A 12,311-nucleotide genomic window follows, 5' to 3' on the forward strand; every position below is an offset into this window, starting at 1 on the left:
GATGCATGTATATATATATCTGACTCACTTTGTTGTACAGCAGAGACTAACACAACACGGTAAAGCTATTATCCTCCGGTTAAAAAGATAAAGATGCACACACGCACACACACAACATCACAAGCTGGTGTTTAATCTGTCTTTCTCTGGCCCAGCTCAAGGCATTTCAGGATTTACCTGTATCCCCCACTTTTCCTCCTCCCAGGCCTGTTGTTATGTTGTGCTTAGTCGCTCAGTCATATCCAACTCTTTGAGACCCTATGGACTGTAGCCCACCAGGTTCCTCTGTCCATGCAGATTCTCCAGGCAAGAACACTGGAGTGGGTTGACATGCCCTCCTCCAGGGGATCTTCCCAACCCAGGGATCGAACCCAGGTCTCACATTGCAGGCGGATTCTTTACCGTCTGAGCCAAAGGCTCAGGCCTAGGCACAGTCTTTTCCTGCCCCATGACCACAGTATTGGCCTTGACCCTGCAGGAATCTTTGAGCCCTGCCTCTAAGGATTCACGTGTTCCCCTGACCAGCCCCCATAAAGGAGGCATTCTTTGGGTTCTGTTGTTGCTGGAATAATTTTGCCACATCTGAGAAACTGCTGAAGTGACAGCGTCACCTGTCCACGGCTGGCTCTCTTCTCAGCGCTCTGGCAACGTGAGCACATGATGTGGATGCAGTCAAGGCCACGGGAGAGATCCCTGGATGCAGAGAACGGGCTGTGAGATGAGGGTGACATTCCAAACAGTGTGGAAGGCATCTGGAGATCCAGCCTGAGAAATTCTGGAGGACGTGCAATTGGCCACGAGCTGCTGAAGATACAGGGACCCGTGGACAAATGGTCTGAGAGAGGGCAGATGATTTTGGAGTCGTTTCAGGCATGTACTCTGACCCACCCAGACAGCAGTCGGCCAAAGGGCTCCATCAGTGTCCTCAACCCTGCGGTCTTCAACCTTACTGCATTAATAATGGGTGGATGACAGTCAAAATATTTACAAAGGGCCAACGTTTTGGCTTTATAAATGTGTGTTTGCTTGCTGAATTCCCAAGTCCGGCGACAAGGCTTGGCTGTCTGAGATGACAGAGAGCTGATTCCATTCTCTAATCATCCTTAGTTTTAGTCGTGGAGACAAGGAAGTTGAATTACTATGCTATCATCCCCTGGGGATGAAACCCATCTGTTCCTAAGAATCTTAATGGAAAGGTTAGGCCTGTTTTTTTTCTTCCATATCCTCTACCTTGGGGAATAGATATTCTTCAAAAACCATTTTCTAAAAATCCAGATTTTCTGATCTGTTTATAATCTCGGTGTGTTTTTTTCCCCCTATTTTATCTTCTTCCTCATTGTCATGACTCCCCAAATCACTTAAGTTCCCCCCACCTGAACACCTACCACACAGGGAATGTTGTTTCGAAAAGTCATCTTTCCTTTAATAGATAACTGCACAGAACACCAAGGAGGCCCTCGGGGAGGTGGAGTTATCGAGCTCGTCATGGAATTTGGAGAGCAAGCTTGCATTTGGGAATTCGACAGTCAGCAAAGGTGCCAGTCCTTTTTCTGGAGACCAGTCAGTCTTGGGTTGAATGTAAGAGTACACTCCTGATCTGCCTGAAGCTTCCATTTGCTGATTTTGACCTTTCCAACAGGGTGTGTTACCACAGCAAGCTTCCCATTGGTTCAAAGAGCCTCATTCAGAATCGGATGAGTAATTATGGTTTCTGGCTTTCCACTCCATTCTAATTAGTGTACTTTGCCTAACCAGCACCAGCAGGGGCTGCCGCACACTCTCTGCATCCCTTTCTACTGAGTCTATGAAGCTTGTGTGACTAGACAGTACAGGCTAATTGCTAAAAGTAACCCTGGGAGTGTTTACAGGCTCCGGATCTCTCGTCCCCCTCCCTTCCTGCCCTCTCTGCCATCCCCTCCAGTCTTTCCTCTTCCTTGTCAATTTATTAATAACACCTTGATCTTGAGTCATTTTTTTTAACAAAAAAACCTTTTCAGTTAGTGTCACACTTTTGATCCCAGCTAAGAAAGACTTTGATCACACCATCCAGTCCCATCACTTCATGGCAAATACATGGGGATACCATGGAAACAGGAAGAGATTTTATTTTTGGGGGGCTCCAAAATCACTGCAGATGGTAACTACAGTCATGAAATTAAAAGACGTTTGCTCCTTGGAAGAAAAGCTATGAAAAACCTAGACAGCATATTAAAAGCAGAGATATTACTTTGTCAACAAAGGTCCATCTAGTCAAACCTATGGTTTTCCCAGTAGGCATGTATGGATGTGAAAGTTGGACTATAAGGAAAGCTGATGCTTTTGAACTGTGATGTTGGAGAAGACTCTTGAGAGTCCCTTGGACTGCAAGGAGATCCAACCAGTCCATCCTAAAGGAAATCAATGCTGAATATTCATTGGAAGGATTGATGTTGAAGCTGAAACTCCAATACTTCGACCACCTGATGTGAAGAACTGACTCCTTGGAAAAGACCCTGATGCTGGAAAATATTGAAGGCAGGAGGAGAAGGGGACGACAGAGAATGAGATGGTTGGATGGCATCCCTGACTTGATGGACATAAGTTTGAGCAATCTCTGGGAGTTGGTGATGCACAGGGAAGCCTGGCATGCTGCAGTCCAAGGGGCTGCAAAGAGTCGGACATGACTTAGCGATTGAACTGAACTGAAGAAAGACTTTAGGGATGGGATGGCAGGTGGGTTGGGGAGCCTTGGGGCTGGCCTGAGAGCACAGATGGAAGGCTGAGAAAGGTTTCAAGAAAGACAGCCTGCCCAGACCGTGACCTTGACCCTGTGCTCATGAAGGAAGAGAGGACACAGCCCAGGTGAGACTTCTTCCAAGTGGAAAAATGACCAAGGTCTGACCAAAGGATGAGCAGCCTTGATGAAGGTCACTCCAAAGCCAATGGCAGGTATTTGCCTAAAATCGTGCTCTCTCCCTTCTTACATCTTCTCACTAGATTAGCACATCTCAAAATATTTTAGCAACAGGATCTTCACCTGAAACAAAATTTGGGCAGAATCGACTGTTCAAAGCAGACAGAAGTTCAGAATGTTGTTGCTCAGTTGTTAAATCGTGCCCAACTCTTTGCAACCCCATGGATTGCAACACACCAGGCCTCCCTGTCCTTCACCATCTCCCAGAGTTTGCTCATACTCATGATGTCCATTGAGTCCGTGATGCCATCCAACAGCATGGCTACTGTTGCTGACCAAAATCTTGGCTTTCTCTGCCCACCAAAGCCAAATAAAAAATACGGAGACAGAGTCTGAAGGAAATAGAAAGGTGGGTTTTATACTCAGATGCAGAAAGGGGAACACAGTAGGCTCATGCCTCAAGAACGGTACCCCGACTCTATGAGGAGTCTGGGGCTTATATAAGGCAAGGGCTCAAAGTCAGGAGATGGTGATGAGGAACAAAGGTGATAGGATCCTGATTTCTTTCTCTTGCATTGTTTCAAAGACAGTCAGAAACTGCAGTCAGTAACCCAGTAATTGAACCTGGCAGTTTGGTGGCTCTCACCCTCTTTCTGATATGGAACTACAAGGGGAAGGGTGTTGTAAGGGTAAACACCAGATACAGGATGTATCACAGCATAGAGTCAAAGGAAAACTGTGAATTGTAGCTCCTGCAGAGTTAGGGAGCAGAAAAGCAAAGTTAGTTACAGATATACTGAGTTAGGAGCGGTTAAAGTAAAAACACTAGGAATGTGCAGGCCTGCTCACTGTTCTCATTATCATCTTTGTTCTCAGGAAAGGGAAAGAGAAAAACTCATTCCTCTTTTTCCCTTCTCACTGCAACACTATCATCAAAAGTCCACAAATAAAAAATGCTGATGAGGATGTGGAGAAAAGGAAACTCTCATGCACTGTTTGTGGGAATGTAAATTAGAGCAGCCACTTTGGGGAACAGTATGGAGGTTCCTCAAAAAGGTAAAAACAGAACTACTATATGACCCAGCAATTCCACTTCTGGGTATATGTCCAGGAAAACCAAAAATACTAATCTGAAAAGATACATGTAGCCCAATGTTCACAGCAGCAATATTTACAATGGCCAAGACGTGGAAGCCATCCACGAGCCCTTCAGTATATGAATGAACGGAGAAGGTGCAGCACACAAATCCACATCTTCTTAATCTACAAATCAAGGACTCAACCATGAGATGAATAAAATTCTGCCATTTGCAGCAATATGGATGGACCTAGAGAATATTAGGCTTAATGAAATGTCAGACAAAGACAAATCTAAAAAGTATACAAATGAATGTACGTGCAAGAACAGAAACAGACTCACAGATACAAAAAACAAATTTGTGGCGCCCGAAGGGGAGAGGAACAACTCTGGGGTATGGGGTTAACAGAAAGAAACTACTATGCATAGACATAAGCAACAAAGATATGCCGTATAGCACAGGGAATCATAGCCATTATCTTTTATTTATCTATTTTTTATTGAAGCACAATTGCTTTACAGAATTTTGCTGTTTTCTGTCAAACCTCAACGTGAATCAGCCATAGGTATACATATATCCCCTCCCTTTTGAACTTCCCTCCAATCTCTCTCCCCATCCCACCCCTCTAGGTTGATACAGGGCCCCTGTTTGAGTTTCCTGAGCCATACGCCATTATCTTTTAATAACCTATAATGGAGTATGTTGTGTGTGTGTGAAAGTCTCTCGGTTGTGTCTGACTCTTTGCGACCCCATGGACTGTAGCCTGCCAGGCTCCTCTGTCCACGGAATTCTCCAGGACAGAATACTGGAGTGGGTAGGGACCCCCTTCTCCAGGGAATCTTCCCAACCCAGGATTGAACCCAGGTCTCCCACATTGCAGATGGATTCTTTACTGTTTGAGCCACCAGGGAAGCCCAAGAATATTGGAGTGGGTAGCCTATCCCTTCTCCAGGGAATTTTCCTGACCCAGGGATCAAACCAGGGTCTCCTGCATTGCAGGCGGATTCTTTACCAGCTGAGTTACCAGGGGGTATAATCTGTCAAAAATACTGAATCCATATGCTGTATGTCTGAAAGTAATATTGTGTAAATATTATTGTAAAATATTATAGTATTGTATACATATTGTTACAATATAATATTTTATATCAACTATAATTTTGAAAAGCAGAAGTCGAGCGCCTGGGGTCAGGGGGCCCTTTCCATGCCTCCAGCAAATACAATGGGAAGTGTTAGGAACCACTGCCCTCTGGACCAGTAGCCTCCTTTGGGCACTGTAATCCTAGCCTTCTCACCCTACTCTCCCTTCCCCCAACCAGAGGGGAGGACAGATGCTCCCAAGTAAACGAACTGAAATTCAAGTAAGAAAAATTCCTCGGGGCTGTTTACTTGGTGTTCCATGCCTGACAGGTTCTCCTGTGGCCTCTGGCTGCATCATCCCCGGGGGAGCGGCGGGGGAGTTGGGGGGGCGGAGCGGCGGCGGGGCGGGGCGGGGAGCGGGCGGCCGACGGTGCCAGAAGCCTGGGCAGCATTGGGTAGCAGTGCCGCTGGCCCGAGGAGACGAGGCATCTGATACATCCCCACCTGCTTGATCCTTCCCACATCTCTCCCTCCTGCAGACAGTTTCCTGGCTCCATCGTGTGGGGTTTCCTCATGCCTTCTCACCCATTCTACACCAAGTCTCCATCCAATCAGACAGCAGGGGACTTCCATGTCCATGGTGGTCCAGTGGTTAAGAATCTGCCTGCCAAAGCAGGAGACATAGGTTCGATCCCTGGTCCAGGAAGATCTTACATGCCGAGGGGCAACTAAACCCAAGTGCCTAAACAATTGAGCTTGTGCTCTGGAGCCCTGGAGCTGCAACTACTAAAGCCTGCACCTGCCTCTGTTCTGCAGCTAGAGAAGCCGTCACAATGAGAAGCCCAGGCACTGCAATATAGACCCAGCACAGCCACAAACAAACAAATACCTTTTTAAAAAATAAATAGGTTAAAAAAATTTTTTTAATCAGACAGCAGGGACTTGCAGGGGAAGAGGAGATATGGAAATGTTAGTACAAAGACAGTCTTACTCTTCTTTTTAACTGTTGAGCAGCCATTAGCAAGCATCAGGCAAAGCCAATGGAAGTCTCCTCCCTGGTCTCTCCCAGGGGCAGCAGGAGGAGTGCCGAACCTGGAGTCAGGAGCCCGGCTCTGCTTCCAGCTCTGCTGCAAACCCGCCCAGTGGTCCTGAGCAAATGTCTTGACTCACTCAACTGGACTTTCAATAAAAAGGCAGTTTCTAAGGGCTCTTCTAGCTCTACCCTCATGTTTAGAGGGTCACCAATGGTTACTGCCTGGCGAGCCCTTAGCCCTGCCCTGAGAAAAGGCGTCCAGGAGGCTCTTTTGGAGAAGTTACTTGGGTAATGTCCTGCCCAGGGCCAGCTGAAAGAGAGAATATGCCCAGAACAAAAGCAATTCACACACTGGGCCAAGTGAGGCTGCCACCAGGGAGGTTGTCTGTCCCAAAGGGGCCCTCCTTATTGATGGGGGCCAGATCCTTAGGTGCTCCTGTGTCAGGGGATGAATACCAGGGTCTCAGAGAACATGTCAGAGTGACCAAAGGAGACAGGGCGCTCTAGACAAGGACTGGGCACTGTCCACTTCAAGGCACTCCCACAGACAGCGCTGGCAGCACTCGGACAAGGCACAGCTGTGCCACTGTTGAGACACCTTCCAGGGCTCTTCGTCCTGTGGCCTGGCAGGCAACACCCATCACCTGAGAAGAGCCAGGCCTCCTTGTCTTGTCCTTGCAACCCTAAGCACCTTGAGCAATTAATCTATTCTATTCAGTAAGTGGGTCATGATAGATAAGGCCTGGGTCACAAATCACCCAACACCTTGAGTCCCATGTAGGGCAGGACTTGCTCCTAATCCAACATGTGGATTAATTCCTTGTGGGTCAACCAGACCAAATATTCCTTTAGTCAGGAGCCCTGGGGACTTCTCTGGTGGTCTGGTAGCTAAGACTCAACACTCCCAGTGCAGGGGGCCTGGGTTTGATCCCTCGTCAGGGAACTAGATCCTACATGCTGCAACTAAAAACATCTCATATGTCAAAAGGAAGAGCAAAGATCCCAAGAGCTACAACTAAACCCAGCGCTACCAAATAATTTTTCTTTCTTTTTTTTTTTAAATCAGGAGCCCTGCGTAGTTTACTGTTAACTAGCAAGGTGATGTTGCCAAATGTGCTTGACCTCTGTCTTGTCTCCTCAGCACCTCATGGGGACAATATCATTCAATCCACTCACCTCCTTAGGGCTGTTGTAGAAAGAAATCAAACGTGATCACGTATGTGACCCTTCTTAGGCATAAACAGAGATCAATAGTCGTCTTCATACCCAAACAGCGAAGGGCGAGACACAGCAGGATGTGGACATTAAGAGCACCGGCTCTGGAGTCAGACTTGATTGGGGTCAGATCAGGGCTCTGGCACTTCCTGCACAGGTGACCTCAAGCAAATGACTTGAGCCTCCCTGTGCCTCAGTTTTCTCATCTGTACAAGGGAGTGATAATAATAACCTCTGCTTCAGAGAGTTGATAATGAAGTTGATGCATGTCAAGGGCTTAGAACAGAGCTTACCACAGAGTGAACGCTCAATACATGTTCATTATATTAAGAGGAACACGTTCCTCTGGCCAGAAGCACATTGTGTAGGCTCCACAGCCTTCCTGTGCGCTTGGGAATGAAGCCCTGACTGGGCGGATTCTCCTCCCACAGAGGTGGGCCGGGCCCCTATTCTGCTGCACCTGCGCTGTGGGACCTCAGTAGCCGCCTCCCACCTGAGAGCCTCAGTCTCCCCCCAGCAGAGAAAGACCATCATACCGGCCAGCGGCACAATCATCCCGATGGTTTATTAGTGGCGTCTCAGAGGAACCCCTTCCCCCTAGACTTCCGGGGTGTGCCCTGAGTGTGGGGGCAGGGGGAGCATGAACATATATCACCAAATCAGGGCAAAAGACAAGTCCAGAGCTGAGGAGCGACTCCCTGGAAAAAGTACAGAGAACTGTTTCTTCCTTAAACACCTTTAAAGAAGAGGATTGCCCAGTTCAAGAAGGAGAGGACATATGGCTGATTCATGTTGATATTTGGCAGAAACTAACAAAATTCTGTAGAGCAATTATGTTTCAATTAAAAAATAAATAAAATAAATAAAGTTGGTCCACTTTTAACTAAAAAAAAAAAAAAAAGGATTGCCCAGCCTTTCCTTGGGCCTTTGTATTCCTGCCTGGGGACACAGAAATCCCCCACCTTGAGTTTGAAATGCGGTGGACCTTTTAAAAGGACTTTAATTTCCAGAATGCAGCCTGTTCCTCTCTGCCAAGCCCTTTACTAGGAGCAGCGGTCCTTGACCTCCTGGGTGGGCAGGAAGCAGGAAGGGTGGGCACCCAGCTCTGCTGTTTGCTCTGCTGTTGCCAAGCACGTGACGTGAACAAAGGAGCCTCAAAGCCTGGGGGCCTGGCCCAGGCTGAGCACTCTGAGTGGCCCAGGGTGGGAGTCTCCGCCAGGCACCACTCTGTTCCTGCAGCAAAACTGCTCGGTGACCCCAAGAAGGGTCTCCTCTGGAGCTGAAGGACAGGCAAGGGGAGTCCCACTGCACTGTGAGTGTCTCTTGTGAGTGTCTCGGTCGCCGGCTGGATTGCCACACTGGCTGCAGCGTCTGTTGGTGACCTCCTTCTCTTTATTTTTATTAAAATCTGGTTCATGTACCGTATTATGTAAGTTACAGGTGTACAATGTAGTGATCAGTGCCTGCCTTCTTGTGCAGCCAGAATGACATCTCTGGCCCCATGTCTGGATTTCCTAACCCCCAGATGCGAGCTGCGAATGGTACCACAGCAGTGACCAGTTCTTGGTATTTGCTCAGGTGGCATGAAGACCTTTGTCCTTGAATCAGACCTGAACCAAACTGTGGACTCTGCCGGCCCGGCTTGCACAGTCACCTCCTGAGTGAGTCCTAACGACTGACACGTGTGATCTGAGGTAAGCCGCATTAGAGCTCCATCAACACACAACCCCCGCAAAGCTCTGGGTTAGCAAAGAAGGGCAAAGAGCTCCTGCCTTGTCAGCCTGCGGCACAGGCCCTGACCTTTGACGGACGTCATTTTCCTTCAAGGAGGACCACTCTCTTTACACCAATAAGAGGGTATCGGCACTGAGGTTTTCTCTGTGGAGGTCAAAATACATTCTGCAGATTTTGCCTTTTCCAATGTCAAAAAACATTTTTTACATTTCAGTATTTTCTGAGGCAAAGTCTATGTGCAGTGTGATATTGTTTTTACAAATCCCACTATACAACTGACCAAAGGCCCAGGGAATCCGAGGAGCATAATTCATTCTCTCCTTCAACAAATATCTGACCAGCATAAGACTGAAACAGGGCTTCCCAGTTGGCTCAGTGCTCAAGATTCTGCCTGCCAGCGCAGGAGACGTGGGTTCGATCCCTAGATTGGGAAGATGCCCTGGAGGAGGAAATGGCAACATGCTCCAGTATTCTTGCCTGGAGAATCGCATGGACAGAGGAGCCTAGCAGGCTATAGTCCATGGGATCGCAAATAGCCAGACATAGCTGAGTGACTGAGAACACGCACAGCACAAGATTAAAACAGCCTGCAAAGCACCGTGTCAAGTTCCTCTCACTAAAACACAGCCTGTAGTCACAAGATTTGCTGGTTCAGCAGTAGTGGTCAGAGTCCAAGTAAGACCTTTGGAGACCATAAATACAAAACCAATAAAGAAATCTCACCCTAAATATTAAAAAAAAATACTAAATCACATTTTTTTAAGTACGAAGGGATGAAAAAAAGGATCTGATTCTTCCTGTGAGGAATATTTCACTAGCAAAAGAGCTCCACCCCTCTAACCCTCCTCCCTCCACCTAATTCCTAATCTGGCCTAAAGGGTGGGGGTAGAGAGGGGTTGCATTTAAGGAAGTTATTGCTTAGAAAGAGATCCTTCTCAGTGGGGAAAGAGAGAGAGAGAGACTTCCTTATACTGCAAAGTGGTCTAAAGTAGGCCATGACCATTGTAAGGCTGCTCACTGAGGGAGGGATGAGAATTCTCTGGAGGAGCCGAGCCTGATGCTGCAATCTTGGGGTAGGGAAGAGACAGCGGAATCCAACACAGGAAGTCTCTGGAAGGAACTAAGGCTGTTCCAGCCTCTGGCAGAATGATCAAAGGGAAGACATGGAGCCCAAGCAGAAAATTATCTTGATTCATCCAGGAAATGAAGGACAAAAGCAATACCTCAGTTTCCACAGAGAAGTATGTGTGAATTCTTGGAAAAACAAGGAGGAGAAACAGTGGCTTTTAAGGTCAGCTTTAGAAGATACTGAAACATGGGTTCCATCCCTGGGTCAGGAAGACCTCCTGGAGAAGGAAATGGCAATCCACTCCAGTATTCTTTCCTGGAGAATCTCATGGACAAGAGGGACCCGACGGGCTACAGTCTATGGGGTCGCAGAGAGCTGGACACGACTTAGCCACTGAGCCCGTGCACATGCACTTAGAAGACACCGGATTCACAAGTCAGGGCTAGGTGAGCAGAGGAGTGGAGATCAGAAAGCTTTGGAAATAACAGTAATGTTTTTGGTTAACATAAGCTGAGCCTTCTGACCTCCAAATCCTGCAGTCTTAGATGTACCATCCCCTGAGATTCATCCTCCCTTGGTTGTGCACCAGGATGCTGGGTACATCGACGCTGTGTGGGAGGGACACCACGGGAGCCCAAAGGGGGAAAGGTTGTGAATCCCAGGGTACCGCTTTACAAAAGCCATTTCTCCTCAACCTTGGATAGTTCTAGAAGAGCATGACCTATCATACAAGGGGCAGAGAGAAGTGCCCAAAGACGTTCAATTTGCAACTGCCTCGAGGTTTGTACCCAGTACTTTTTGTCTGATTAAACCCACGTCTCCTGCATTGGCAGGCAGATTCCTTACCACTGAGCCATGAGTAAAGCCCAGTATCTTCTAGAGCGGACCTTAAAAGCCAATGTTACTCCCTCTTGTTTTTCTAAGAACATACACCCACACCTCTCTAAGGAAACTGAGTTACTGCTTTTGTCCTTTTGTTTCAATTTCTCTCTAAACAAGTTTCTCCAGTTCACTGAGTCGTGAAGTCGGGTCCGACTCTTTGTGACCCCATTTCTTAAGCTGTTAGGAAACTAGCGGTTCTGAAGGCAGGGGTCCCTGGACCAGCAGCACCAACATCTCCCAGGGGAACTTGTTTTAAATACAGACACTCCACCTGACCCCAGACGGAGAGCCGCAGAAACTTTAGGGGCGGGGCCAGCAACCTGTTCAGTTGATGCTCCTTTGAGAACTGCTCCTGAGCAGAATGCAGGCCCACTGAGCTATAAGAGACTTAAATAGTTCACCTTTTCACTACCTATCGATCTCTGTTTGGCTTTTGTATTTAAACTTTCAGTGACATGTAGCTCAAGGTTTCTGGCGTTATTATGCATATTGTTGAGTCGACTATTCTAACTTAGGGGGTGAGGAGGAGGTACCCAGGTCAAATTTGTAATTGGATCCCCTGGATCTTTCTTTTTTAGGCTGGGGAAGTGCAGCAAATTAAAAAAAAAAGAGCTGTGGCTGCATTTGGCTTCCTCTGAGCTGTCTGGATTGGCCAGGCAACCGAGATGTGTCCTTAAGACCTGCTGCTGTTCTTTCCTTCCCTTAGGAAACCAGAACTCAGAGGATGGCCCGAGACAGGCCACAACAGTTCAGACGGCTCACAGGCTGCCCTGGTTCCTTTTCAATTTTCAGGTTCATTTATCCTAGCATTTCTCAACATCGACCTCCCCTTCCCCCGCCAATCAATCCCCAGGGAAAATGGAATTTTATCACCCTGGACACTCGGTTCTACCCTCACGCTTTAGCTCCCCTCTCTACCCCCGCCACACATTTCATCTGGCTCCGTGTGTGTGTGTTCTGGGCCTGCCAGAACATTCCAAGACAGAAGTAATTGCTTCCTGCCTGGCTCACGTTGTCAAGCAAGATATGTGAGGCCAGAAACAGGTATCTGTCAGGGAGGCCAGATGTATGATGCTGGCAACCTGGCACAAGGAGAAGAGGAGTTCACAGGGGTTTCTGTGTTACCCTTGGAGCTAGCTAACCAGGAAGGCTGTTACATAAGGAAGCATGTGGGTATGAGCACAGCTGTTCACCTGTTGCTGATTAGTGCGCTGCCTATCAGCCGTGCAGGCTCACTGAGCCATCAGATGCGGACAGACACAATTGAGAAGGGTCGGTTCTGTTTAGCAAAAGCTTTTATTGAACCCTGGACTCTGTTAGGTGCTC

Source organism: Oryx dammah, unplaced genomic scaffold (assembly GCF_014754425.2).
Source record: "Oryx dammah isolate SB20612 unplaced genomic scaffold, SCBI_Odam_1.1 HiC_scaffold_25, whole genome shotgun sequence".
Taxonomy (NCBI): domain Eukaryota; kingdom Metazoa; phylum Chordata; class Mammalia; order Artiodactyla; family Bovidae; genus Oryx; species Oryx dammah.